Raw genomic sequence first — 14,471 nt, 5'->3', positions numbered from 1 at the left:
ATAATCTCCCAGATTTTTAAAAATGTATTTTTATTCAGTCCTGTTTCCAAAAAGCCAGGGTGGCAGTACATGGTTTCCCCCCACTCATTTTATCCTCACAACCACTCTGTAAGATAAAGCAGGTTGAGTATGTGTCACTAGCCAGTGCACTTCCATCAACTTCATGGCTTAAGAGAAATTTGAACTCAGGTCTAAATCTGGTCCTAAGAACAGGCACAAAAAGGATAGGAACACTGGCTCCAGAGGGGCTTCAGTCCCCTATACAGAAATCACAGAAGCTACCAAGTGGATTGCAGAAGTCTTTCCTGTCCCTTTTACTGCTTTGTTCACCCCAGGCAGATTTAATTTAATGTTCCGCCTTGACTTGACTTAAAAGGTTTCTCAAGCTTCAGTATTCACTCCTCTCTCTAAGGCACTGAATCTAAGTTGGCTCGCCCACATAAGCTGTCTAAAATTTAAATTAGGACTTGCCAACAAAACTGAAATCTTAATTTGCCTCTTACTAAATAACAAAGGCTTGTTTCTTTGACCCACAGCGTTTATGGGGCATGCCTGAAGGAGGCAGTTAATCACAATAATTTGTAGGCACTCGGAAACATTCAGATTTCATGACAGCATGGCATTGAAAAAAACCAGGAGTGACATGAGCAGCTATAGGACCCCCAAACTCCCATTCCAAGGATGAGTTATGATTTCATTTAGATAACAATTCCCAAATGTTTTACTAAGGAAATAGTGGCATAGGATGCTCATGAGATTACGCCAAAGTAAACCTCTATTTACAAAGGTAAGGCCAGGGGGAAACAGGAAGTGTTTAAGGGCTGAGACAACCTAGCTTATTAACTAAACTTTGCAAATCAAGAGCACTTCACAGAAATCCAGGTATATTCACCACAGCATGTTCAGCCTACAAAATTGTCGGCAGGCTATACACAGAGAACATGCACTTACCAATACAAACAAGGCTGGCGCACCAGGAAAAAGCAGTAAATTATACATCAGAAGTAAGAGCCGCTACTTCCAGCCAGGCTTTTGAAGGCAGAGCTATGTAGGACATGCTCAATGGGAAGGCACCATGAAAAAGCAGGTACAAGGGAGCAAACCTTTTGTCCTAATCTCATCTGAGCCATTTAAAGATTTGCCACGGTGTTGGGAAAGCTGATGTAGTTTTCCAGAAAATGGGAAACCACTAAGCTCCGTCACCCACCAGGATCCATTCAATATGACCTTTTAGCATTCTAATTTTGCAGTAGATTTAAAGATGCAGTTCTCTGTTTGGATTTGGCACTTGCATTACCATTCAGAAAACCTTTCCTTTTTAAAAAGGAAAAAAAATATTAAGAGATATAGAGCTACACACTGAAAGAATTTAGACCACAGAGCTTCAGAGAGTTTGGTTTCACATAGAGCGCTAGCTACCAGGTCATGTGGTCCACAGAGGCTCAGGAGCAAGATCTGAAGACCAAACAAAGTCATTACCCCTAAATGTCATTACCCCTAAATGTCATTACCAAACAAAGTAATGACCCCTAAAGTCATTACCCCTGATTTAAAGCTAAAGTCATTACCCCTGTGGTTTATTTAAATAAATCTATCTAGTATACTTATATGAAAATGTTTTGAAAGTTCTTAAGTAGCAATGAGCAGTAGAGATTAACATTTCTGGAAATTTTGAAGCCAGGGGGAAAAACCTTGTTCCATCATACGTGGTGGCAACTGGCTGAATAATATACAGTGTTTCCCTTACATGCAGGTTTTAGAACTACATTCATTGACTACTACAGTATCTAACCAGGACAGGTCCAGAAACACAGGACCCTATAGAACAAATCCAAACTGTCAAGAATGCACATTTTCTTCACATATTACTCTAGTCACTTGTTGAGAAACTGAGCATGATTTGGAGCACCCCTAAATATCTATCGGTAAAAGATACATTAGATTAATAATTTCCATAAGGAATTGAAAAAATAACTATGCTGGGAATCTTACAGAGAGGATTTAAAAAAAAAAAATCCCCCATCCCCATTGCTTCAAATTTCCATGAATTGTACATCTCTAGTCTTCCTATAAGACCCAGCTCACACATAACAGCAAATCATGGGCTTGTTGTTGGGTTAACTGCTAGGTTGTTTATCCCCTAAACAACCCAGCACTCTGGGTTTGCACATCACACTCACAATCTACGACCCATCAGAGGTTGTTAATTAAAAGAAGTAGTGAGGAACACGTGGGAGGCAGCACGCTTGCTCACTCCCACTCAGGTATGGCAAACCCATGACTTGCCATGATGTGCAAACTGGCCCTAAAAGCCTTCCTATTATGTAGTTTTTAGAAATCATTTTGGGGGAGTAAACGTTGGTCTGCAGTATATGATCCCCTTGTCTTAAACATTCTATTCATCATTTTAAAAGAAAATATTGCATTAACCAATATCGTTCAATATTTCAGAAAAACAAACAGAACAAGATCTTGGGGGGGGGGATTTCCCCCAAATTATTCGGGGAGGGGGTTTCCAGGCCTTTACATCTCCCATTAAAAGCATGTTTAGCATACACAATTATTGGAAGACTACACAGGGAACATGAATTTACCAATACAAAATAAAAGTTGGAGCCATTTTGAAAACAAGTGTTGCCATTTGTAGCCCTCACCTATAAGTTTCCATCTTATTGCATACTATAATCTCAAAGCACACAAGAAATACTGCACACTTTTACAGAGTCCTTCTCAACATATACCTTTTATTGCAAGCTCTAGGGTCTGGAAATAGAATTGGGTGAAATTTAACTGAAATTTAACTGAAGGATAAGGTGTATTGATTTGGTACCTTTTATAGATGCAGTATATCCTTCAGCTGAAGACAGTCCCAAACGTATTCCGTCTATGACTGTGGGACAGGAGCGGTCTTCACAGCATTCCACAGTTCTAGAGTGGCAAACAAAAACAGTGCTATAAGCAACAGCAAGAGATAGAGAAAACTAAAATTGCTGCAAGTGATTGGTTAAACTTACCTATCACTTCTCACAGGCAGCAAACAGGCAGAATAAGAGACAGAGCAAAACCATGAAGAACTAGAGCCTTATCTGGAAGTCTGGCTGATAGCATAACTGGTGTCAACCACCAGGACTAGTTCAATGTCCCTTTATCTTAGGGCTGCCAGCTTTTTTTTCTTGGCAAGGTTTCTTTCTGCACTTTTAACAGTTGCAGTCTTGGGGAAAGTTTCATCTGCTGGTTATGCAACTCCACACTGGGAAAAGCTTCACCTGCAGAACTTCCTGCTGCTCATACAGCTGTTAAAGGGACGGGAGCCTTGCTGGGAAAGAGGCTGGCCACCTTACTTATTTTCCTTTGATCAACTAATGACAGACCTGTACTGCAATTAAGGTAGAGAGCCTTCCCACATTTTCATGATGTAACACAAATAAACCTGCAAAATAAAGAGACTCCCGGGAGAACAAAAAAGAAATATTGAGGAAAGAATCTCAATGGGCATCATAATATAGCCTAGCAAAAATCACTCGCTTTTCAGCCCACTTTTACTTCCAGCTTCAAAATCAATTTTTTAAAAGCCGCCTACCACCCAGGCAATAATACTACCCAGTAATAGATGACCAAAATGAACTCCAATAAAATGAATGAGATATGGGAAATGTTATTCATGGATCTCAGCTATCAAAAAGGGGTTAAAATGAGGCAAAATTATTAATAATTATCAGATACCAGCACTTCCAGGATTAGAATCCAGGTTCTTGAATCTGGAGGCAGTGGCTAGGGCTGACGCACTGGTCAAGTGACGGATCAAGAATTGGCAAATATTCCATGATGACAGGAATGCCACCGTGTAGGTGGCAGTTTACTTTTTATTTCATCATTATGTCATTTATTAGTAAGACCAGGAGTGAGGGCTGTTTTCCCCAAAGCCCTTTAGTAGTCAAGGGCAAATCAGGCAGCACAGCAAAGCTTTTTAGTGACCTACTATATATAACTGCAAACAAACAAAGAACATACAGTTGGAAGAGTTGCTGCCCATAACCACCGATGACTCTACCTTTCTTGGTGAAGGAACCAAGGGATTTACTACTCTGTGTGGGACTGGACTCAGATCTAGGGGGGGAAGCAGTAGCTATTGAAGGAACTGAAGGTATTGGTTGAAGTAAAACACAATCACAATAAACGCTGCTATCAGTGAGATATTAACATGCAGAGAGTGTGGAAAGCCAAAATATTCTGCGTTCTTCTAAGCAAGTTAATGCTTTAAAAGTAACTGACCATTATTTGACAATATGTGAATGAAATTTGACTGGCTTTTTTTTTTTTTTTTACTGTGAAATGCCCAACCCTACCACCAAAGGAGCAGTAGGACTTTCCTGTCAGTCTCTGTTCTTGGGTGCTGACTGGGTCCCAGTCCAGCCTTCCAGTTGGCCGGGTGATGGGGGGCAGCATTCTATAACTATCCTGGGTCAGAGCTGCGCCCAGCCCTGGGGATTCAGCAAAGACCTACCAGAAAGTAAAGACTTCCTCGCTGCCCAGACCAGTCTTGATACTGTTGCTCCTACCTTTGGCTCTTTACCCTCTGCTACAGATTGCTTCTCTAGGTACTAACTCTAGCTCAATCTTCTTGGACCACAGTAACTGCCTCACCCTTGGAACCAAGATGAATGTTATAGAATCAGTAGAATGGATAAACGGAATTACAGCTGGACAACATCTCATTCCACATCCCTTTACAATACTGTTAGGGTTTACTGATATAGGAATTGCAAGTATCTACACGAATATGCTTACAGGCACAAGGTTGACCATAGCATGATACTGGAAAAATTCAAAAACACTACAGACTGAGGAATGAATGCTTAAACTATGGACCATCTTGCTTCTAGGCAAGATATCACAAGTCTGAACCAGACATGGCAGACTGAAAGGGAGAGACTACTTTATCCATTGAATGGTGGCCACTCTTGTTTAAAGTATCTGTCGATGTATATGAGACCCCAAATATACAGAGGATTATTGATCTTAGACCACAAGCACATTTTAGAATGATAGGGAATAGCATGCAAAAGAAGAAGAGTACTAAAGGAAACAGGGAGGGTGGGTACAGGGAGACATGTTTTGCGTTGATTTCTGAATTCTTCTAAGCTTGCATTTTGAAAAATATTATATTCTTATAAAATGTTAACAGTTTGAAATGTTTAATACTTGTCTCCCAGGCAGAAGAGCTTAATAGTATATACAAAAAGGGGGGAAAAAGACTAACTCTTGATTCTTATCGAAGTGCAATTGCTCCCTCATACACACTTTATATTACTTCTCTGTGCAGGGGTTGGCAACTTGTGGTCTTCCAGATGTTTTGGCCTACAACTCTCATTAGCCCTAGCCAGCATAGCCAAGGATGGTTGATGGGTTGGAGGCCAAAACATCTGCAAGGCCACTAGCTGCCCAGCTCTTCCTTTGTGGTTCAAAATCAGGCAATGTTTGGCATTAGTGGGGGAGATAATCTAATTATTTAAAGGGTTTTAGAAAAGACTACACTACTGGAAGTGTAAAAGAAAGGCAGAGAAGACAAAACAGTTATGTTTTTATTTTATAACAAGCATGTGGCTCCTAGGAAATTTCTCCTTATATTAGTATCTCCTTGACAGTTCAGATACCTCTCAAAATCCAAAGGAGCACATTCACACAACCTGACAAACAGCATTTTCAAGGAGAAGCATAAGAACATGCAGCAGACTGAGCAAACACAGTCACATCAACCTCTGCAATCTCTCAGCATCTTGCCCTTTGGGCACCTTCCTCATTCCAAGTTGCATTCCTAATTTCCGGAAAGCTATCTAATATAACTCAACTTCATTTTATTAAGTCAGTTTCAGAAACACTATTTGTCAAGGCAACTAGGGACACAGGCTCACTTCCAAGACTTTTGAAACAAGCTTGAAGTTGGATGAAAAGCAATAAACAAGGCTCAGAGAAAAATAGGTCAAAGAAAAGGAGCCATCAAGCCCAGTACTAAGTGGGTCAGAGGAAAGCATATTCTCCAATGGATTACAAAGCAATGCACACCCTGTCATTCCCTCTCAGCTTTCTATAGCTTAAACTTTAAAGTTTACATATTTTGATTGATAGCCCACCCTATCCCAAGTACTCAGGGGGAATTACAGTGACAAAAAGAAAGCATGCAAGTGCACAGGCAGAGATGTATTTGCCAACAGACATCAATTAAACCTCCATACTGGGGATGGCCAGACTGTGGCTCATGAAAGCTTGGTACTGCTGCCATTGAGTTTAAAAATTAAGTACAATTAAAACATGTCCTAATGCACACTTGTGGGTTAAGGATGGCACCTGATACTATGCACAAATATAATTCCTATGCTATCAATGTGCCGTCTGCACTACTCAGATGTGCAAGATATATCTATCGCGGTATCATCTGCAACTTAGAATCAAAGCACAAATGTTTTCAGTCAGAAGCATCCACTGTTGCCAGTTCAATGCAACATCCAAAACCACTTGTACGCTTGCTCTTCAATGCCACCTTCTCTCTTCCCTCAACCCAGGGAGCTCCAGAATAGGTGGTGATGGTGACCCAAGCAGGGCATCTTCTTCAGGGATTCCAAGAGGAAGGGAAAGAAAAGGTGTTTGGTGAAGTTATACAGAGGGACTGTTGGGAAGCAAGGTGGGAACAGTGTCAATGTGAGCTACAAACACAATGAGGATGGAAGGAGAAGTGAAGGCAGGAAGTGGAGATAGGAGGAAGTTACAGTAGTGTGGGACAGCTGTCAGGGAGAGTGGAGCAGCAACAGAAGTTATTATGTCTTCTGGTTACTAGCCTTACGAAGGCTTCAGCAGATAACTTCAGGTTGGTTTCACGGCTCTAGCCACCTATGTTCTGCATGATGCCCAGTGACTGTGCGTGTGTGCTTGTACACCCACATACCCCTCTGCCTTATATTTCTTAGGTATCCCATGAACACATAACCTGAATGCACAAAGCAAAATGACACAATGTACCTACATACAGACTCACTTGGTGGACCATGCCCAGAGGGCTAAGAAGCATTGCTAGCTTGTGCCTCAGAGATCAGGGCCATCATGCACACCAGATTGTGGCACTGCTACCAGCATCTTTCAATCTGTTACCAAAACCTACTGTGTCACCATGAAAAGGAACTTCCTAGGATGGGATTTTTCATGTGCCACAAAAAGGCTTTGCTCCCCAATTTACAGTCTTTATGAACATAAACCTGGGACCATGGACCATGGGGAGTATTGCCACATTTTGCTGCCCTCCCTTTGCACATAATAACATGTCTAACACATACAGACATTTCAAATGAAGTTATCATGGAACCAAAAAACCCAAGACTAACCCACACTGGACCTGTCAACACCAACAAAGCAGGAAGATTTCAGAAACTATAATAACGTGGCCAGATGGAAGTAGTTAAAAAGAGGTGATCCTGCACTAATCAACCAAGGTGTGAAGCTTCTACTGAGGAGGCTTTTTGATCCTATTTATTTGGAAAGCCTATTGCTGTGAAGCTGCTTTTTCCATCAGTAAGAAAAGCCCAGCAGCTACAACTTCCAGTTGCTTAATGAGGCTCTCCTTTGAAACCCTCCTCAAAGTACTGCAGTGCCAGTCAATAGCTGCACATCATATGCTGATGGATGGCGGTAAAAGGATTTTTCAAACCTTCCATCTTCTGCCTGATGGAAATAAAGCTCATTGCCGACACAGCAGGATAGGAAATCTTTGGATTTCTGAGAGCTAAGTACAACATGAGCCAAAATAAAGCAGTATCTCACTGTCCATAACTCACGGCAAAGGCTGGTGCTAAAATATATACCATACACAATCATTCAAATAATGTGCGGTCATCTATTTATTTGATTTATATCCTGCCTTTCCTTCAAAGAGCTCAAGGCAGTGTGCGTACTTCTCCCTGCCCACCTCCAACATTTTATCCTCACAACTACCCTGTGAAGGTAAGCTACGAAAACACTTCACCACTATCACCCAGTCTTTGCTTCTGCTTTCAGAAAAATTCTGATGCCCCTCATTGCTTGTCACAGCCAACACTCAGTAAGGAAGCAACATACCAGATCCTTCACACAAATTAGGGCCAATTATTATGTTACCAGATTGGCATTAATAGCCCTGTCGTTATCACAACCAGGTTGTTGAAGAACATTTAAAAGGGATCCACATTTTAATCAATGCATACTTATGGATGAAACAGGAATTCTCATCTGTGTCAGTGATTGGGGCCACAGGAGAGAGAAGTGGCAGTTACTCTGAGTCAGCTAGTCCAAAGTGCAAGGATTTCACATAGTGCATGTGGCAAAAGCTATACAATTCTTGTATTTTCCCCATGAACTACTAGAGATACTACTAAAGTGGTGTAGCTGTTGCAACCGTGCAGACGACATCAGGAGTACTAAGTGCCTACAAAAATTTACCTGTAGGTAATTTGTGACATCTACAGATTCTCTCCCAATTTTACAAACATTTTCCTTCCAGATTATGATTCATACACATCACAGGATACCAGCCTCAAGTGTATGCCATCCTCTGTGTGTATATTTTGTGGTGCATACAAGTTGTGATTGACTTTCAGGTCCACATTTTGCTTCCCCACCCCCTTTATTTTTAAACAATGAGAGCTTAGATTTAGGAGAAACTTCTTTAACAGAACTAAACTGCAGAACCCCACCCTTCTTACGCTGGCAGCAAACTTTGCTTACCTGAATAATGTTTCATGTTCACAAAGCCTACATTTGATTTGGTTATGTTTCTTCACCTGTGCTTTTTGAAGGCAATCTGCAATTTAATGAAATTCCTTTGTTGACTTGCAGGCTGTGAACACGATTATTGGCCGAGTCTGAGATGTGTACTTTTCCCACAGATGCTGCCTGGCTAGATTTATAATGGGTAGAAGCAGGCTGGCACTCTGGGGAGGATGAAAAGATGCTGGTTTTCAGGGAGAAGAAGATAAGGACAAAAAATATTGCCATAAGGACAAAAAATATTACCATAAAGAAGCATATTAACAGATATAAAGGTATTTGATTGACAGAAATCACTATGAGATGTTTTCTATGTAGACACATATGGCCCAGGATTCTGGAATCCAAGCAGAGCCACAGGTCTAATTTTCAGCATTGGAAAAATGCAAATACCACATTGTGCACAAACTTGAAGCGAGACAGCAATTGGGAGGGTGCCTGGCTAAGACTGTAAAAATAATTTCACAACCTTTATGCCAGAATACCTTACCCACTGGCTCAACACAAAATTACTAGCATAGATCAGAATCACCACTCATACCTGAAAGCATGCTTTCAAATAAAAATCTTCACTGTAAAACATTTGTACTCTAAGAGTAAAACTATCACTGCCATAGCTTCCCTCCAAATCAGAACTTGAAATTCACTTCAAACCTTGATTTCCAATTCTGGTTGTAAGGCAGGCTCTGGGGAATTTGGGGTGCACATGCAAGATAATGCACAGTACTTATCTTAGTATTAAAGTACACGTTACCACAAATGAGGAAGTCGGAAAGACAGAAATCGGAGCATGCACAGGGACGAGGGAGTACCCAAGCAAAAAGCCTGTTCATGATGGTCAACCTATGATTTGGCCCAACACCTGAGTCTTTGATCACAAGTTGAGGTTCAGCTTCTACTCCATACTAGCTTTAGTAGTAGCCGGCAGCAGCAGCAGTTGTTGTTACTGCTGTTAAAAATAAAGCTGCCAGCAAGCTTTAGGGGCTCATAAAAGTCCCCCTCAAAAGGAGTGGTGAGCTTTACAAGCCCCAAAATTCTTCTCTGGCTTAGATTAAAATATGAACCGCAGAAGAAGCCCTAGCATATCCACGCAAAACGCAACTGGAGCGCTGTTGCTCTAACCACACCACTTGGTAAGTAATTTAAAGGCAAAGAGAGCACTGTTTGGAGGAGCAAAGGGCTAGACAACTTCTGAAATCGGATTGGCTCAGAAAATAAACCAAGCTATTTCTGACTTTAGGGAAATAGCTCAGCTAACCTGACTGAGCAGGAGGGAGCTCACGCATCACTGTTAAAATAATGCTAATTTTAATGTGGTCACTGCCCCATGAGGCCAAAAATAACCTGAAGAAAATGGAAACGAGCTTCTTAGGTGTAGACTGCAAGACAACATATGCAGTGACAAATATTAGGTTTGAATTCTTTATTCCCCAGTAGCTTTTATTTTCCATCTCCAGACCAAGGGAGAGATGTAGCAGCAGAAACACAAAAGCTCTCCCTTAGGACTTTTAAGTGGAAGCTAAAGTCACTCTTCTCATCAGGATGGAACACTTCAAGAGGGCATGTATTATGTGATCATGAAAAGATCCACACATTGCAGTTTTACACAAAGTGATCACATGCTGGTGGCTGAGACACAGGAATGCAGCTAAAGCAGAAATACATTCTCCTCTTCAAAAACCTCTTCAAAACTTTTTTTCTAGGACTTGGTGCCTTTTCAGCAATGACACCTTCATTTTAAAGAATCTATTAAGGCTGCATATTGTCGCCCCGCTTATTGAACTTATATGCAGAGTACATCATGAGAAACGCCGGGTTGGATGAATCACAGGTCGGAATTAAGATTGCCGGGAGAATTATCAACAACCTCAGATACGCAGACGATACCACCCTGATGGCAGAAAGCAAAGAGGATCTAAAGAGCCTCTTGTTGAGGGTGAAAGTGGAGAGTGCAAAAGCTGGTTTGAAACTCAACATTAAAAAAACGAAGATCATGGCATCTGGCCCCATCACTTCCTGGCATATGGAAGGGGAAGAAATGGAAGCAGTGACAGATTTTATTTTCTTGGGCTCCAAGATCACCGCAGACGGTGACTGTAGCCATGAAATCAAAAGACGCTTGCTCCTTCGGAGGAAAGCTATGGCAAACCTAGACAGCATAGTAAGAAGCAGAGATATCACCTTGCCAACAAAGGTCTGTATAATCAAAGCTATGGTTTTCCTAGTAGTAACGTATGGCTGTGAGAGCTGGACTATAAGGAAGGCTGAGCTCCGAAGAATTGATGCTTTCGAACTGTGGTGCTGGAGAAGACTCTTACGAGTCCCCTGGAATACAAGGAGGTCAAATCAGTCAATCCTAAAAGAAATCAACCCTGAGTGCTCATTGGAAGGACAGATACTGAAGCTGAAGCTCCAATATTTTGGCCACCTAATGTGAAGAGAAAACTCTCTGGAAAAGACCCTGATGCTGGGAAAGACTGAAGGCAAAAGGAGAAGGGGACGGCAGAGGATTAGATGGCTAGATAGCATCACCGATGCAATGAATATGGACTTGAGCATGCTCCGGGAGAGAGTGCAGGACAGGAAGGCCTGGCGCGCTATGGTCCATGGGGTCACGAAGAGTCGGACATGACTGAACGACTGAACAACAACAACAATTGTGCACTGGAAAATCAGTGACCAAATACTATCGCTATTGGGCTTATTATCCACAACACATTAACACCATAGTCTTTAGACATGGGACCGCCTTTTTAAACCCAACCTGCAACATATGACCCACATTACATTTTTCTAAATCATATGTCCATCTTCTTCACTCTGGCCTAGTTATCTCTTTGTCTGGGCTGTACCACTTCAGAATGCAAGCAGGAGCTCATATAACTGAATGTTCCTCTGTGTCAAAACAACAAAATCCCTGCACACAGAAAACTAACATGTCAGAAACTAGCCTAGCCTTCTCCCTGGCTTCTAGTTTTCTATATGCAGTGATTTTCCCCTCAGACTGAAATGCTGAATCGTGCAAGCCTCTACTTGTATTAGGACAGGTGAAACACAGATTTGCCACAAAGTGAGTAGACCCCTCTCTCTCCTTCTCTTTTTCACGCCCTACCACTGTACTATCTTTTTTCCTCATCTCAAGGAAACCTAAGCAACCAGCCCAATGCAATCCCCTTAGGCTGTGGCATGACCCACCAAGTGGCTCATAACCCCATCAGTGGAAGACCATCTGTTACATGCCATGTTCACAAGTACTAATGCTTCTTATGTAGGTGCTTTAACAAAGGACTCTTCAAAATTATTATAAAACAGGCAAAGGAAGGACAAGCTTTTGACTTCTTGTCACCTGCTCACATTCAACAGACATCCCCATCCACTTTTCTTCCAGTTGTCCATAACAGCAGCTCTGTGGGGAGCTAACAAAGATCCTTATTACACCACTTGCGGCCCTCACCAACTCTCCACACACCTACCTGCCTGTTCTTAATATGCACAAATGCTTTTTCATGAACAACTACTCTCTGAGCCTCTCCTCCACTAGAGCATAGCTTAGGCCTTTTGATAGATAAGTGGCAAATATATTTTCTGCACACCCGAAATGGTTAATACTTTTCTGTGCTATGGCCTTCTGCTAACAGGAAGAAAGTAGCTATAAAGCTGAATCTTCAAGTGCAAATACATTAAGTGTTATGTTTGGGATGCGTGGATTAAAGTAGAGGGGACTGGCAGAGAAGCTCCAGCTATTCTTTGGCTTTTGCTGGCCTTGTTTTAAAAGCAACAGGGAAAACAAAGCAATGCAAAATGAGCCTCTTAAAAGCTCTCCCTGCTGTGCATACTTCCTTGACCAACTACACCTGATGTACAAATATTCCACTAACACCACCCCTCCCATGGAAGCCATTATCTCCAGGACAGCTTTATAAAAATCAACATTACAAGAAACAATCTACCCCCAACCATCAAACTACCATGAAGAGAATGAAAAGACCCCAGTTCTACTTAGTCAGAGCTGCTGTGAGCAGGAATAAATTACCTTCATCCTAAGAGAAAAACCTACTCTCACAAAGGTGACTTATTTTATTTTATTTATTTATTTATTTATTTATTTCATTGCTATACCGCCCAATAGTCAAAGCTCTCTGGGGGGTTCACAAAAATTAAAACCAAGCAACACACAATAAAACAATTTAAAATATACAGAACATTAAAACCACAATATAACAATACAACCACAATAAAACCTAGCAGCAGTGCAGGAGTTTACACAGATTTAAAACAGCAAAGATAAAAATTTAGAAAGCTAAAATGCTAAAATGCCTGGGAAAATAAAAAGGTCTTCAACTGGCGCCGAAAGGAATACAATGTAGGCGCCAGGCGAACCTCATTAGGGAGCTCATTCCAGAGCCGGGGTGCCACAACAGAAAAAGCCCTCCTCCTAGTAGCCACCCGCCTCACTTCCATTGGCAGGGGCTCACGGAGAAGGGCCTCTGATGATGATCTTAAGGTCCGGGCAGGCACATATGGGAGGAGGCGATCCTTCAGGTAACCTGGCCCCAAGCCGTTAAGGGCTTTGAATGTTAACACCAGCACTTTGAATCGGGCCCGGAAATGGACTGGCAGCCAGTGCAGCTGGAAAAGTACTGGCGCAATATGAGCTCGCAGGCCAGCCCCTGTTAACAATCTTGCTGCCCTATTTTGGACCAGCTGAAGTTTCCGGACCGTTTTCAAAGGCAGCCCCACGTATAACGCATTGCAGTAATCCAGACGAGAAGTTATCAGAGCATGGATAACTGCAGCAAGGCTGTCTCTGTCCAGATAAGGGCGTAGTTGGTATACCAGCCTAAGCTGATAAAAAGTGCTCCGTGCCACTGAGTTCACCTGTGCCTCAAGTGACTTGTTCTTGTTTACTAGTTCATCCACTGATCTTTATAATTTTTAAAGGCACCTGTAATCAAGCTATGGAGGAAATGGGTGCTGGGCACACTTTCTTTCAGCCTGAGGAGCCTAACCCAGGAGCTGGCCCCACACAGCAATGCCCCCTTGCATGCATATTTCCTCCTGGAAGACCAGAGGGAAATGTTGCAATAAAATAGAGATTGTGCACCATCACTAATTCTGAACATATTCTCTGCCTTCTGAGAAGGAAACTCAATGCACAGAACTTTTTGATGGTGCATGTGATGTTGCTTTTAAGCAAGTCCTTTCGGATAAGCCCAAAGAACTCTCAAGGTGGCACAGAATCCTCTTCCTATATGGAGAGACAAAAGCTAAATTAAATGAATGGCCATTCCCTTTTTGTTGTTGTTGTTCAGACATTAAGTTGTGTCCGACTCTTCATGACCCCATGAACCATAGCACGCCAGGCCTTCCTGTCCTCCGCTAAAGACCATATTCCTGCATCAAAAAATTGCAACGTACAAGGGCTCAGATGCATCTGACATGTTTGCCAGCACGGTGCTCCAGCTCATCTGCAGCCTACTATACGGCTGTGTTCTCCCTGTAAACCATGGTAGCAGGAGGCCTGCAGTAGTGCATCCATCAGATGGAAAAGAAATCCTGCTTTTGTGCTATCCTCCTGGTGGCTGTGGAGATAACATTTATGAGAAAAGGCAGTGCCTACTTAAAATACGAGGCCATGGAATGCTCTGGCAGCTCTGCCACCATCACCTGGAGAGAATCAA

General features: G+C 42.1%; 1 protein-coding gene across 10 annotated transcripts in view; it reads right to left on the bottom strand.

Annotated features, from left to right (window-relative positions):
• FAM168A (family with sequence similarity 168 member A) overlaps positions 1-14,471 on the bottom strand; it is a 281,858-nt gene that overhangs the window by 228,054 nt on the left and 39,333 nt on the right. For 3 of the 10 annotated variants that reach the window (XM_084842406.1, XM_084842396.1, XM_084842398.1), the window contains exons 1-2: positions 3,015-10,740; positions 2,831-2,928 (exon numbers count right to left, since the gene is read on the bottom strand). The gene's annotated coding sequence lies outside the window, so the exon portion shown is untranslated. Of the gene's footprint in view, positions 1-2,830; positions 2,929-3,014; positions 10,741-14,471 lie in introns of those variants that run through there. The other 7 variants (XM_084842401.1, XM_084842405.1, XM_084842400.1 and 4 more) reach the window with 7 other exon arrangements.

Source organism: Heloderma suspectum, chromosome 3 (genome assembly GCF_057233095.1).
Source record: "Heloderma suspectum isolate Gila_16-S chromosome 3, 16-S_ref, whole genome shotgun sequence".
NCBI classification, from domain to species: Eukaryota; Metazoa; Chordata; class Lepidosauria; order Squamata; family Helodermatidae; genus Heloderma; species Heloderma suspectum.
This window is presented reverse-complemented; position numbering and strand designations above follow the sequence as displayed.